Source organism: Acanthaster planci, linkage group LG21, assembly GCF_054643075.1.
Source record: "Acanthaster planci isolate LZ-2023a linkage group LG21, COTS_SCS, whole genome shotgun sequence".
NCBI classification, from domain to species: Eukaryota; Metazoa; Echinodermata; class Asteroidea; order Valvatida; family Acanthasteridae; genus Acanthaster; species Acanthaster planci.
In genome coordinates this window covers 482,079-498,360 of record NC_141797.1, presented here as the reverse complement: position 1 = coordinate 498,360, position 16,282 = coordinate 482,079, and the positions used below count along the sequence as shown (strand labels likewise).

At 38.8% G+C, this 16,282-nt stretch overlaps 1 protein-coding gene and 1 long non-coding RNA gene across 2 annotated transcripts in view; one reads left to right on the top strand and one right to left on the bottom strand.

Annotated features, from left to right (window-relative positions):
- Positions 1-16,282, top strand: part of LOC110982433 (uncharacterized) — a 72,931-nt gene that overhangs the window by 22,346 nt on the left and 34,303 nt on the right. The window lies entirely within an intron of this gene.
- On the bottom strand, positions 10,837-16,119 carry LOC147795657 (uncharacterized). Its single transcript, XR_015423692.1, has 3 exons — positions 11,602-16,119; positions 11,318-11,448; positions 10,837-10,872 (listed from the first exon to the last, which is right to left on the bottom strand). It is a non-coding gene; the product is annotated as an uncharacterized LOC147795657 (long non-coding RNA).

Below are 16,282 nucleotides of genomic sequence, written 5' to 3'. Positions count from 1 at the left end.
GTGGCTCTTGTTGAATGGAAGAAGGGGGAAAACGGAGCCCATACAACTTTCGGTTTATAAATAATGAAAACAGGGCGATTTTATAGAAAAGTTATTTCACCATGTTCCTTCCAGAAGCATGAAAGGAAATCTCAATAAAATTACCCAAAGCAAAAAAATATTCAAGGAAAATACACTTTCGTCACCACTAGACGAAAGTGGCCCAAAACATTATGATCCTGATTTTTCCTTGCTATAATTGGAATAGCGAGGCTAAGGAACTGAGATCAGTCGTCATAAACTATTGGTGTGTTAGAGTAACCTGACGATACTCTGCCAGTATAGGTCAAGTGGCTGCCATTGCTAATAAGTCACGATGATATTCTGTAAAATTTCTTTATGAGTCTGTGGGGAGGGATTGAGTCAGTTACTCAACTGGTGAACGGACTAGGGAAATGGCAATATATAGCAGTATAATGTACATGACATCTTTCTGAAGCTTTTAAGTCCACAAAATAGAGCAGAACTACCCCTTCCTCTTTGGGGTTTTAAACTTCATGAAGGAAACCCCATTTCTGTGGCATTTTTCCTCATTTGCCATGCAAGTGCAAGCAGCGTGAAAGATTCAGCCCCTAAATTAAGAAAGGCATAAAAGCGTATGCGAAGTTTTGTCCCCTGAAAAAAGAAAGACCCCCCCACAAACACATGTACACAGACTTATACCTTACATACCTAGTGTGGACATTCCTTTCTTTTTCGTGCACTTCAGAAAGCTCTGTGCAAATACTCGTTTTTGTGAACTGGGAAAACGATTTTCAGCTGGCTTTTTGTACAAAGTTTCCTTGACTATCCCTCTTCCTTTTACAACGAATAACCCCTACCCCAAAATGCCTCTAATCTTCTTTTTAGAGAAGGGGAAACGTCCTGTGGACATGTTTAAGTCCACTTAACGTATTCCTTTCCTGCATCTTGTGGACATCTTATGTTCACAAGTCCACACTAGGTATATAAGGTAAGCGCAAACTTATCTGGATCCATTCTGGGTATTCATCCAAACTGCTTATTCCATGATTCTCTAGCGTGTGCTAATGTCTATCTATGTCCAAGTATAATTTCGTCCTTTGTGTCTTCTTACATACTAGAAACAAAAAGACGGCTTTGTGGTGACTCGCTTGTGCGCTTCGAAGGAGGACTGTGACCTCTTAGCTGGCGGAACAGACGACTGCTCAGAAGAAAATGAGGAACACAAATTCTGTTGTTGCTCAGAAGATGGCTGCAACAGCGCCACCACTCGTCAAGTTAACTTCATATTATCCACAATTACTATTCTCCTTAAAAATACACTGTTTTAAGAACGCCAAGACTAACCAACATTAACTTGGTTACTTGTGATAGAATCTGCAAACTTGAAGAAGTGGTATGCTGTCTCCAGACTCGTCAGCATTTTTTATAGTGCATTGTAAGTACACAGTTGAAATTACTGATTGATGCAGTTTTACATTGAATTGCCCAACTCTTCCGAGCAAAGAAGAAAAATGTAGAATAGAATAAAAAATGACTCGACAAAAAACAGAAATTGGAGTTGTCATCATGATTAATGTTTCATGTTTGGTGAGCACCAGAGGTTTTCATTTTCAGTGAATCACTTCATTAATTAATTTCACTTACATTTTGAATGTGTCTAGTGCATTTTATACACACCCTTTTCATATAGTACTTCATTCTTTTCATCAGTTTTACGTATCTATATTTATATTTTAATTTTGGACGTAGGGCGTTCCTCTTTCCCTGTGATAATTTTATATGCACCTTCATGTCATTTACACGGCAGTTTTAATTTCCTGTGTTATAATGATACATTGTTTTAATAACTGTAATTATTTTTTTACAATTCATATAAAACTTTACTGAAATGATTAGTCGTTTAGAAACGTACCTGTCAATATTTCAAAGATTACATTACAAATGAATGTATTCTAGAAACTAGACTGTTTCCTAAGGCGACCAAGGGAATTTTGAAGATAAGCATGCAATTCCAAGTTCGTAAACGTGGTCTTCATTTGACGAGACAGTTCGTAAGTTCTTAATTAGTCGTACACCAAGCTTGTTTGTTGGTGTCGTAAAAGCCTCCAACTCTCACACAGCTAACTTAACATCCCTAGCTGTACAATCACGTGAGAAAAAGTTCCACAGTTTCATAAAGATTCTTTCAACTAAACCATTCCAAATTCTAATTTATACTGTTAGTTACGGTTGTGTATCTGTCTAATGATTTTAGGCTTATCGAAGGTGTGTTGGCAGTTTGTACATTACCTGTTTATACCAGGCAAGATATAAGGGGTACCCCCCTTACCTGTCAAATACCTATACACACTCTAAACTATTGCTATCAAACACATCCCCCTAGACGTCTGTAAAGATTTTCCCCGAGATTCCGATCAAACAATAATCAACACAAAGGCCGGGAAGGGGGTTCTCTCCATCCCATATCTTGCTTCAAATTTACCTGCTAGTTTAGACTCTTCAAAAAGCAGTAAAGTATTTTAAGATGATTTGACTGTCGGGTTTTGAGATCTTGCAAATCACATACACTGCTGAAAAGAGATAACATATGACTTGATAATCCGATGCAAGCAATCATTTTGTACGAGATCACTTTTTTCACTTTGTTGCATAAGTGCTTCCTATTTACCTTTATTTTGTAATAAAATTTCATTTCAAAAGTCGCGCATCAAATGAATTAATCGGAGGCCATTTTCTGTTAAAAACTGCCGCTATTGTTGTTATTAACAACTCGCACACAAGTGGATAATGGCGGATATGTTGTGTACGGTGTAATTCTGTAACCATTATTTGACGTCCTTGATGCTGTGGAACAACGCTCGTGCACAGGTGGTACGCGCGCGTGACACGCCTCTTCGACCAATAGGGTGCCGTGGTTTGCCAAAAGCACGCGCGTCAAGCCGAAGAATTTGCGTGTAGGTGCACTGTTGCAGCAGTTATAGCGTCTCATGTGATTGTTCTATGCATTTTGTAAATAACTTTATCACACGCGCACTCATCATGGATTATAAGCTCCCATTGGATGAACACGTACTCAAAGTTGTCAAGTTGTGCGTTAACTTCGTATTTCATGGTTGCATGTAACTCTACTATTTCACTGGACGAGGTTACTGAAGTAACTTCAGTTTTTAGTACAAAATAGCTTCCTGAGGGGGATAAGGAAATAAAATGTCACATTCCTTCAGCTGAGTGCTGAGAATACTTAGTGTCTCTTCTGTTTTTAAGGCATAATTTGCAGGCCATGTAAGATGGCAGGCAAGATTGAACAACAGGGTCAAAGATCGAACATGATAAACCCGAAGTATAGTCCTTCGCCGAAAATCACCTCTCTTGGACAAACTTTGTTGAGGCGACGGCTACTTTGTCATGCATTACTTCATGAACCATTAAAAACTCGTGCAGCTGGCTGATTGTATGCTTCAACTCGCATATTGATAATTGGGTCGATAAGGTTATCAGAAAGAACACATCATATTTACGCTTTATTTGAAATTTGTGGGAATCCCCAGCACATAAAAGGAATTCGGTTTACATAGGCCTACGCGGTTGATGTTCTATTGTTGACACAGTTGATGTCCTATTGTGCTACCAATATGGCAAGGTTTTGGAAAATCCCTCAGATGTTCGTTATAGTGCAGGGAATGGTATTCTATGGGATGGAGTGCAAAAAGAAATCGAATAATGAGAGTGCATGTTGACAAAATACAATTCTTGTCATCTTTGTTAATTTCCAAATCAAGTGCTATGCACAGTGGTAGTAGGGTTTTGACGACCCAGATCGATCGACCGACCGATCGACCAGTCACTCATCAGTGTTCATCAACACCTTTGAATTAAAATCCGTAATAAAGCTAGCCATATTTTTAAAAACTACCGCCACATGTTCATAAGAATTCCACTTCTTCAACAATAGCTTTGTTAAATTTCGAAAGCGAATTTTATTAACTTTCATTGCCATTGCAAACCCCTGAATATCAAGCTGTATTCGGAATAAATGTTACTTTTTCTGAGTAGCCGAGGACAATGAACTAAGTACATCATGAAATCATCCAAGGAGTCAGTTCAGTCTTTCAAAAAAAGTTGAAGTCATTGGAGAACAAAACAAGCGCGTGACACGGCTTATGGCCGCGCTGATGGGCACACATCGCATGCTCGTATCGCTGTTCCCGAAACGACGTAGGACGCGATTAACTGTTGTCTAGTAATACCCACTTTGGCTCACGGTCAGTTCTAATACGGTTCAGTACAATTCTGTCCCCGTGTTTCCTGATAAGATACTGTCCATTCTATTTTTCCTCAACTCTACAATAGATGTGGAAAAAATCAACAAGAAAAAGCTGCCGTGACGTCAAAACGTGGCCGACTATCAATCAAAATGCACTTTGATCCAGACGAAGCCAAAATGAAACCCCTTTGCGGCAACTGTTTCCCGGCTTTTTCAAGCTTGAATTGAAATTAACTCTTTTATGATAACATTATTGTATAAAATACTGCGAAATCTTTGAAGCGAAGTTAATAATAAGCCGTTTGCGAGTTACATTTGAATAAAATCTGGTACGCTGAGTTCTTTAAATTCACGTGAACATAACAATTTGAATTTTTCACACTAAAGCCACCGTTGCTATACTTCTTGATTCGGGGCAAGCTTTTCCTTAGTTACATAAGAGACACCTTGCAACCACACTCAATGGAAAAGAAGGGCACAAAGGGGCAGCCCATTCCAGAGATGGTGGTCGCTATGCAAAAGCTTGCCCGAATCACGAGGTATAGAAACAGTGTCTTTAGTCTGGGGAATTCAAATTGTCATGTCTATGTGCAATCAGATAACTCAGAGTGCCAGGTTTTATTCAAAGTTAACTTGCAAATGGCTTATTAAAACTATAAGGGGTATTTTTGTGTTGAAGATAGGTGCTATAAAATTTCGCTATTGAAACACACTCCAAAATTGTCAAACATGTTTTCTTAATTTCAGGCGTTAAGCGATATTAAACTCATAGTATAGTTTGGAACCTGACGTGATTTCATCGACTCCTCTAATTGCGTTTTCCGAAAGAACTAAAAAGAAGCCTGACTCTGAGCTGTTAATGGTTGACTCAGTATTCGGTTAACAGAGCAGTCTCGTTCTAAGTCATAACGACAGGTATACCTAAACAAACCAGCCAGTGACCACCAACATGGCGACAATGGTAACGAGGTTGACCTCATTAGCGATTGCAGCGTTACACAGAGAAGTAGTGCAGCAACAACCGACTGCTCTTTGATTACCATAATACTCTGTGATGCAATCATCGACTATGCCGCCCTTTTTACAAGTGCCTCTTGAGGCGCATCCCCTGGTTACGCCCTGGTCCAGTTGACCTGGCCCAACAACTGAAATTTTCTGAGAGGAAAAAAAAGGAACAAATCATTCTAATAGAAGACTTGAGTCGCCTAAAGCCCAATAACCAACGGTGTTCGCAAAGCCCAAGGATATCTTCATGATTTTAGCCTGGCGATTACCCAAATCATTCAATAAACATCCCATCACTTACCGCACATATGTATCCATAACTGCACTCGTAAGCAATGATACCAGGGGCCAACGGATCAAAAGGGTCGGCACACTGACCAGTGCCGCTGCAGACATAACAGGTAACAGCATGGCTCAAACCTGTTTTTAGTTCAAGAGGAAAAACATGTGGACTGCAGGCTGGTTCGAAATCAGCCCAAAAGCGAACACAAAAACAACATTGAGAAGTCAGAATAAACAGACATTTCAACCTATGCGGATTTTGCTGCAAAATGTTTTGTCACGCCAAGCTTGTTTTAGGTTCACCTGAAGTATGAGAAGACATTTAGTTAGGAAACGTTTCTTCCGTTTTCAACTTTAAATTGGTTAACTTCCATTTCTGATATCAGAGTCAATCCTCCAATGGTTTATTTCCCACATGTGGTTGTCTATTTTTTCACAAATCCTGACGGATTAATTTTAAAAACCTCTCCTCTCAAATTGGTCATTGTTTTTCGTCTCTTCTAACTCTGCCACCATACAATACAGCCTCTCAAAGGTCGGATGCAAGCAGGCAAAAGCAAAATATTACCATTGCTTTTGCTTAATTGCCATGGTGGAAAAGGTGAAAAACTGTAATGCTAGCTGAAAACAGGAGTGAACTAACTGCAATCCCCAACATGAAAAAGACTCCTTAAAGGCTCGTCCTCGTGCAACCTAGAACTATATAAGTTGCACCATGCACACATAATCTCCACGTTGAATGCTGTACATGTTGTTCATGTCAGTCAAGTTTTGGAATCATCGTTGATGGTTTTGAGACACTTACCAATGCAAAGCAGAAAGACGACGATACCAATAATTTTCTTCATGGTTCAGGGAACCTCACTACAGCTGGGCTTGAAGAAAATTCAGGAATGTTCGTTAGCATGTTGGTGAGACCCTCGTGAGTGAAAACGTTTAGGCTTCTTGACGTTTGAAAAAAAAAACGTTATCTGTTTCGTGTTTTGTTTGCCCGTGTTCTTATGGCGACGTTCTTTAAATTCCTAAGAATGCTGCAGATCGCCCATATCTGGAACCCTTACACGAGTGTCCGTGGTGGAGTATCCCATGGTCTTAATTTTTCTGTTGGTGGACGAGTAAACTACTAGTTGAATGTTTCTAGTTACAGAAGTATTTTTGCAAACATAAATAAGGAACCAAAACTGCCCCGGAACATGGAAAAGATTTCTACCATTATTTAAATAAAGCTTAGCGGATTCTGCATAGTGATGTTGTTTTAGTAACAAACGTGGGAGGAAACTTACCATTGGAGGGAAGGCCACTCGGAACGACCCGTTAAAGGCTCGACCAGAATTCTGACTATTTAGTGAAGGCTGAGCTCTGTTCAATTTTATTGCAAATAGTCCCGAAAGGCAAATCTGCGTATTCACTTGTTTATGATTTACTATTAGCCACGCTCAGTACCTTTGGAATCATTTAAGAGATATGTTACTCGAAGTGTTTACTTCAACAGCAATTGTTTATGCATATAGGCATAATGACTCGTTTTAGCCTGTATGTGCTTGGTAATGATATAATTTGCATACGTAGACGCCCCTTGTCTGATGCACTATAATAATGGAGATTTAACTAAAGTTTTGACAAACTTAGTAGGGAGGGGAATTAAAGCAAATGATAATTTATTTCGAAAAGGAAATCAAAATGTGTTGAAGTCAAAAACTTCCTTTTGATTAGAGAAAATTGCGCCCATTCAGTACTTGTGCATCATAGTTATGGTTCCTGCCGGGGGCGAGCTTGGGGTCCATCAACGCCCATTTTGTCATAAGTGGAGGCTTTTTTTGGGGGGGAGGTAGAATATACTTTTTAATATTGTTGCATTCTCAAACAGGTTTTAATAGCTTGGAATACAGAAATCCGCGCTGCTAAATATTCCCTGCTTTTATGTTTGGGTACAACTTCATGTAGCAAGCCCCTTGGAAATGTTAGATTCTACGAATCGCGCGCTTTATCCTCACTTCAAGCAAACTTTTTCGGAGACCAGGGAATGTCGCTAACACCAGTAAAAGTCTGACTTTCTGGGTCGTGTGTTCTTCATCCACCCAAGGTTGCTGGGGCTGTCGGTTGGCCGAAACTCGAAGTTTTCATGCTGTTCTTAAAAACGTACCTCAATATCCCATGAACGGAACGAAGGGGAGAGGGCAAAGGTTGTCATCAGCCATAAAAATTATATGCAATCTTTCATGAATTTGCCTTCCTTTCAAACGCGTGTAACACTAACCCACACAAATAACAGTTGTTTAAAAACACCACACGTTTGCCCCTTCCAGAAACCTAGTTCTAGATCCGCCCTTGGTTCTATTTCACTTTCATTCCGAGTTTTGTTTTGCCTTCGATGTCGACATATCAAGAGTTCTCGTTGTTCTCCCGAAAACGTGCACATTTCCGTTTTAATTTTTAGTGCTCCAAAGTGATGCCAAATATTTGCCTACAAATATTCGTCCGATAAAGACTCATTGAACGGTTGGTTCAATCTCTGCTTGGTCCGTTTTGTTGGAAGCATCATGATCATGCGCGCTCTTCTCAGAAACCGTTGAACTATAACTTCCTCGATTGTGGCGAGCTGGGTGGGGTGGCGGTAGACTGAACGAGGGCGGATCCACGAGGGCCAGTAGGGTCCATGCACCTCATACAAACGGCCCATTTTGTAAAATGAAAGCCGAACTATTTTGAATTATTTCATTGCCCTTTCTTCTAAAAATCCACAACAAGCCCCGACTGTAGCCCCGATCCATCAGAATGCCACGTTTTGTGGTGCCCCATAATATTGCTATAGTGGGTCCAGCCCTGTTGGTGTCACTCAGGGGGTGATTCGTCCACCAGTGAAGAAGGATATGGAGGGTAGTCGCTACATTGGCACTCAAATGAATGAGTCTTGAGCCCTGGCGTCTGTTGATCGGTGTTGTCTTATGATTTATTCGTCCCTCAACTCAAGTTATCAAGAGGAAAACCCCGAAGAAACCAATAAAAAGAACTCTTGACCACTCATAATGGAAATATGTATTATTTCTAGCCATGAAAGAGCAAAGGAGATCGACAGGAGTCATTTATGTTAACGCCAACATATCTTGTGAAAAATGTTGATCAAAGTCAGTGAGCACGGCGGCATGGTCCAGCGTAACAAAAAGAAAAGCTTTCGTGCTTCTGCACGTACGCCACAAGAATCTATGACGTCAGAGCCATGACATCACCTTGAATATATTATGTTAATAAAGTACAAGTAATTTTAGGCGAGTCCCCAGATCTGCTAGTGCTAAAGAGATATTGATCGGTCCTCTGATTTCTGGAATTTGGCCGACAGTCATTCTAATTTATCCAGCTCAATTTAACATTGCCTCGTAAAAATTTATAAGTGATCGAATCATACGAAATGAGATAGCACCCAATAGACAATACTGAGAGGGTGATTTTTGATGTCACAAAATCTACACATTTCTTTGTTGAGCAATGTTTATACATTATCAACCACAACCAGGAAAACTCAAAAGGTGGGTCATTGATTACTGTCTCATTTGTTACGAATCGATCAAATTTTCAGACTTCTGTTTGACAAAAATGGCAATCCCTTATCAATACAGACATAGTCACTCTCCGCATAATTTTATACCCCATCCATTACTTGGTTTATTACAAATACAATTCCGCAAAGGTATTAAATCTACATTAAATCATGAAAAAATGCATTTGATGTTTTGAAAAGTTTTAATTTCTTATTCAATGAGAACACCATCTACACAAACAAAATATGGAGAAACTATACGCCTCTCATTGCTTGGAAAAAATTACAAGTTCACAAAAAAGTGGTCCTTAACTTTGAGTTGTATAATTAAGGTTGGGAGAGTTTTGGGCAACGAGTACTCTCTACGATATGTAACAAACGGGAGTGGCTAGACCATTTTGAAAGGTGGTGTTATTATTAAAATTGCCAACAAACCCTCGGAGAAATTTCAGAGTGTATTTTTCGTCTGATTTCCAGCCCCCCCTGTTCTTTTCCTTGTCCATGTTTTGTCACGTCAAGTTTGTTTTACATTCACCTGAAGTATGAGAAGACATTTAGTTGGGAAACTTTCCTTCTGTTTGCAATTTAAATGGGATAACTTCCATTTCTGATATCAGAGTTAATCCTCCAATGGTTTATTTCCCACCTGTGGTTGTCTATTTTTTCATAAATCCTAACGGATTAATATTAAAAATCCTCCTCTCAAATTGGTCATTGTTTTTCGTCTCTTCTAACTCTGCTACCGTACAATACTACCTCCCAAATGTCGGATGCAAGAAGGCAAGAACAAAATACGAGAATGAACCACGATTTGACAATACCGGCAGATGGGGGCGACACCCCTTACGAACACACACCCCTGGGCTCACGCCCGTGAACTAATGACAAAGGTCATCATGGACTTTTGAAACTTATCTGTTTTGCCATTTTTTAAATATAAGTTAAAACTGGGTACATAGTGTTTGAGCGAGATTCATGATGTTCTAGGTTAATCGTTCCTGTGAATCACCTCTTTCGGTTAGGATTTGCTATAGCAGAAAAACAACTAAGCCAAGAATTTTTTTCGTTAACAGTGTCAATTGTGGAACATTATCCTTATTGTTGAATTGTGGCCAATGATTTTTAAGAACTTTCAAACACTGAAAACAAATGATATTGATCCTTATAGCTTTTGGGTACTTAATAGAATAGCTTGAAATTATTTAAAGAAATATTTTGAATACTCTCTTCATAACAGAGCCCACAACTGCTCGCAAAGTTCCTCATCTCCCTCAAAAGAATGACAGCTAAGTTCCTCTTAAAGTGAGAATTATCATTATTCAGCTCAGATGAAAGGCCCCTACCACAATCAGACACAAACGTTGCTCGAAAAAGGGTGAAAAAATCGAAAAAAGCAAGTCGCCTATAACGCTCCAGAGTTGCTTTCGTTGTTTTTCAGTGCGCAATTTCAGAAAAACTGTTACTATCCCATGTAACGACTACTGATTACTGTAACTGTGTCAACTGCGTAGGCAGCAATGCAATAAAGATATACACTGGACATATCAGTTATGACTTCAAAGGATTCTTTGCTTACTCAGCTGGCACCCAACTTCAGAACTGATGGTGTAAACATAGAATGTTGATTGATTTTAAGCACAAATTTCCGTGGTAGGGACAGCCATAAATGTGGGTCCAGGTTAATTGGTGGAAACGTCGGCGTTCAGCCACTGTTGTCATCAGTCCTCGGTAGTCCTCAAGAAGCTGCGTAAAGATAGATTCAGAAATGATTTGAAGTCCCAGACTATTGAAATCAAACCACATAAGGGACGATGAAAACAGGACTTGCATGAAAAATTTTACTTCTTCTCTACACATAGTTTGAAAGTGTTTTATGTGGTCGAAGTTTAAGGAAACGTTTGGACACCACCAAATTCATTTCCATTCAGGAAGATCAGAGATCTTGGAACAAAGTGACAGTCAAGTTGAAGCTGAAGTTCCCATGCAGGGATATAAGCTATAGATTTAGCATATGACAGTCGTTTTCACAGCATTGTGGGTGTATTCATTGGGAGGTCAGGAAAAAGGAAGTAAATTGGTTGACCAAGAATAAACCTGACATTTGGCACGTCTCCACGCTGTACAACTGCAGAAGCTTCTAACGTCCAACAAATGTGGCTCGGAAAATATTTTTCTGCCCAAAAGACAAAGAAAACAACTACTCTGAAATCTCAAGAATTAAGACAAACCTTGATGGAAATTCTGCCGGGAGCCATTTAAGAAGTAGCCAGTCTACAGCCTCGTGCCTTAGGTGGAAATCTGCGACAACCAGTGATCCACACCCGGCTTCAAAGGATAATCTTGGAGCTGAAATCCCCAACTGTGCATTCAGAAAATATATATTGGAGATCAGCAAGACATCCGGGATAAGTAAATTCACCTGCATTGAAGACTGAAGACCTGGGGCTTCAGTATTCCGAGTTGTAATTTTCAGATAACAATATTTTGCAATCAGTAATTTTTATAAACTTACCTTCAGAGTTCACATGGAAAGCAAGTCAAGTGTTGTCAGCCAGATCTTCCTACTTCTAATCACTTGTCGTCATCCAAGACAGGTCCATCTTGAAACGACAAGCTGCCCCTCTCCAAACAAGACATAGAGTTGGCAAGGCCTTCCTTGTCTTGTTGACTAGTTTAGCTGTTGAGATGAAAAAAAAACACTTGGCCTTTCTGGCCCGATTAGTATTTAGTATTTGCAATTTACTATCAACGTCCAAACACAACTTACAGATAGCGATGCAGTCTTTTCTTGTTCTCCAGCTGTAGAGGGGAAAAGAAAAACTGAGGCCTTGGCTGGCCTGGTAAGTACATATTTTTGATATTTACCAACAGAACATCGCTTCGTGGCAAGGTTAAGCTGTAATTATTAAACCTATAAACCTAATTTATAATCCTTTGACTAGGCCTCACTGTATACATTAAAACACTACGCTACTTCTACTTGAGCAACCAACCAGATTCATCAACATTTTTCCAAGATGACGGTTTAGAATATCCCTTTGTAATATTTTCCAAGAGAGCAACGTTAAACCTCTCAGATGTTTTTGAAGATAATCGTTATAGCTTCACAATTTGTTAGCGAAAATAATGAGTTGAGATCATTCATTTTTGCGGAGTGCATGTGGAACCGGCTTCGTATGTTTTGTCTCGCCATTTCTTTTTCATTTTATTCGTAGATAACGTTCAATTCGTTTTGGTAGATAATTTGAAATCGTTCACTTCTTTTCGTAAATAATTAATGGAAACTGTTCAACAACGAGGTGAAATCGTCCGGCATTTAATTAAGATAAGATAAATCGGTTAGCTCTTTTTGGTAGGTAAGATGGCAATCCGTTACTATTTTCTATTATGCAAGTAAACGTTTGACGATTTATGTGCATAAGGGGGCGTTTTTCATTTCCGTAACGGCGAGATAAAAATCAGATTTCCTGAAAGTTCAGATTTCAAATACTGTAAAACTACCTCACAAGGTTTGAAAAATAAGATGAAATTCTCGGGGATTTTGTTGGGCCTGCATCTCGCTCTTTCATATTTTGTAAAATAAATGACAGAATTCAATGTAGACATTTGGTACAAATTGTTTAGCAATTTTGTTTCCGATTCCGTGGGGAAGTTACCTGCTATCTTATTTCTGAAGATAACAAAGTGAAAGCGTTCATTGTTTTTGTTGAGAACGAGGCCAAATCGGAATATCGTTCCACTTTTTTCATGAATTTAGGCACTTTTTTCATTTTTTAATGCTTTGAAATATTTCTGCGTAATAATGTTATCTCTGTCAGAAAATTTTGTTGGACATTTTGTTACGAAATAACGTGGCATGTTTCTTTAATTTTTGCAAATGTCAAAGTACAAAGCCTTCAGCAATTTCTTAGGTAACGAGTTGATATCAGTTGGCAGTTTTCGCAGACAACGAGATGAATTCATTCAGTATTTCCCGGTAAAGTAGTTCGGCGAGTTCATATAAATATAAAATAGAGCGAGAGAAAATTCTTTTGATTTGTTTTTCGGCGATACCGAAGTGATCTACCTTGCAAATGAAATGAGCATATTTGGCTGAATTCTTATTATAAAATTACGCAACAGTTATTTCCGTTGAAAGCAGAGTTTAAGCGTTTGATTGAATTTCCGCGCATTTATTCTTAAATTGCTTCCATTTATTTTCGTAAAAAGCGAAAGAAAATCATTTCATTTTTTCAATGATTTCGAGCTGATGACAGTTATGTTTTTCGGCAAATTGCCAGGTACTTCATTACGTAATTAGATAGCATCTCGCAGATAAAGACAGTGTCCAGCATTTTTTAAAGTAAAAGCGCTTGTTAGGATTTTTGTGGTTAACGTCGTATTCATTTCCTCTCCGTAGATTTCGAGTGAAAGCGTTCAGCATTTTCGGCAATTACACCTTTCTAGTTTTCGAAGATAGCAAAGTTATACCATTCACCAATCTCGTTGGGGATTTCGTCACGAAATTACTCCGGAGTGATTTTATTTTCGTAGATAGTGACGTGCAGGTTTTTTAAGCTGACGCTTTCAATACAATCATTTTGAAAGCAAACGCAGTGTTGTGGAAACAACGTGGTTTCCTTCGATATTGACATGACAGATGATCATATGGGATATTTAAATCACACTCGTTTAAGACCGACCAATACACTCATTTTATTATAAATGACCAGGTTAAACGCATTCGTCATGTTGATGAAGATGACGAGCGCATTCAAGATGGTCATTTTGAAAAGACGTGATTTGTTTCGATACTGAAAGGTCGGTGCACAATCAGTTGGTTTAATAATTCGTAAATAATCGTACAGGATATTTTAATAACACTTGTTTGAGACATCCCAATGCACTCGTTTTATGGCAAATGAACGAGTTAAACGCATTCGTCATGTTGGTGAAGATGACGAGCGCATTCAACATGGTCATTTTGAAAAAGTAAACTCGGTTGATGATCGTGTCGGATGTTTTCATCAAGTTCGTTTAAGGCATCCTAATACACTTGTTTTATGGCAAATGTCCGAGTTAAACGCATTCGTCATGTTGGTAAAGATGACGAGCGCATTCAACATGGTCATTTTGATTAAAAAGTAAACTCGGTTGATGACTGTTTCTGACGTTGAAGGCATCCCAATGCACTCGTTGTATTGTAAATGACCGGGTTAAGCGCATTCGTCATGTGTTGTTGAAGATGACGAGCGCAAACGCATTCGTCATGTTGGTAAAGATGACGAGCGCATTCAACATGGTCATTTTATTAAAAAGTAATCTCATTTGATGATTGTTTCGGATAATTTCATCACACTCGTCTAAGGCATCCCAATACACTCGTTTTATAGCAAATGACCGAGTTAAATGCATTCGTCATGTTGGTAAAGATGACGAGCGCATTCAACATCGTCATTTTAAAGAAAAGTAAACTTGGTTGATGATCGTTTCGGATGTTTTCATCACGTTCGTTTAAGGCATCCTAATACACTCGTTTTATTGTAAATGACCGGGTTAAACGCATTCGTTATGTTGTTGAAGATGACAAACAAATTCAACATGGTCATTTTGAAGAAAAAGTAATCTCATTTGATGATTGTTTCAGATAATTTCATCACACTCGTCTAAGGCATCCCATACACTCGTTTTATGGCAAATGACCGAGTTAAACGCATTCGTCATGTTGGTGAAGATGACGAACGCATTCAACATCGTCATTTTAAAGAAAAGTAAACTCGGTTGATGATCGTTTCGGATGTTTTCATCACGTTCGTTTAAGGCATCCTAATACACTCGTTTTATGGCAAATGACCTAGTTAAACGCATTCGTCATGTTGGTAAAGATGACGAGCGCATTCAACATGGTCATTTCGATTAAAACGTAAACTCGGTTGATGACTGTATCTGATGTTGAAGGCATCCCAATGCACTCGTTGTATTGTAAATGACCGGGTTAAACGCATTCGTCATGTTGTTGAAGATGACGAACAAATTCAACATCGTCATTTTAAAGAAAACTTATACTCGGTTGATGATCGTTTCGGATGTTTTCATCACGTTCGTTTAAGGCATCCTAATACACTCGTTTTATTGTAAAGGACCGGGTTAAACGCATTCGTTATGTTGTTGAAGATGACAAACAAATTCAACATGGTCATTTTGAAGAAAAAGTAATCTCATTTGATGATTGTTTCAGATAATTTCATCACACTCGTCTAAGGCATCCCATACACTCGTTTTATGGCAAATGACCGAGTTAAACGCATTCGTCATGTTGGTGAAGATGACGAACGCATTCAACATCGTCATTTTAAAGAAAAGTAAACTCGGTTGATGATCGTTTCGGATGTTTTCATCACGTTCGTTTAAGGCATCCTAATACACTCGTTTTATGGCAAATGACCTAGTTAAACGCATTCGTCATGTTGGTAAAGATGACGAGCGCATTCAACATGGTCATTTCGATTAAAACGTAAACTCGGTTGATGACTGTATCTGATGTTGAAGGCATCCCAATGCACTCGTTGTATTGTAAATGACCGGGTTAAACGCATTCGTCATGTTGTTGAAGATGACGAGCGCATTCAACATCGTCATTTTAAAGAAAACTTATACTCGGTTGATGATCGTTTCGGATGTTTTCATCACGTTCGTTTAAGGCATCCTAATACACTCGTTTTATTGTAAATGATCGCGTTAAACGCATTCGTCATGTTGTTGAAGATGACGAACAAATTCAACATCGTCATTTTAAAGAAAACTTATACTCGGTTGATGATCGTTTCGGATGTTTTCATCACGTTCGTTTAAGGCATCCTAATACACTCGTTTTATGGCAAATGACCGAGTTAAACGCATTCGTCATGTTGGTGAAGATGACGAGCGCATTCAACATCGTCATTTTAAAGAAAACTTATACTCGGTTGATGATCGTTTCGGATGTTTTCATCACGTTCGTTTAAGGCATCCTAATACACTCGTTTTATGGCAAATGACCGAGTTAAACGCATTCATCATGTTGGTAAAGATGACGAGCGCATTCAACATGGTCATTTCATTAAAAATTAAACTCGATTGATGACTGTTTCTGATGTTGAAGGCATCCCAATGCACTCGTTGTATTGTAAATGACCGGGTTAAACGCATTCGTCATGTTGTTGAAGATGACGAAC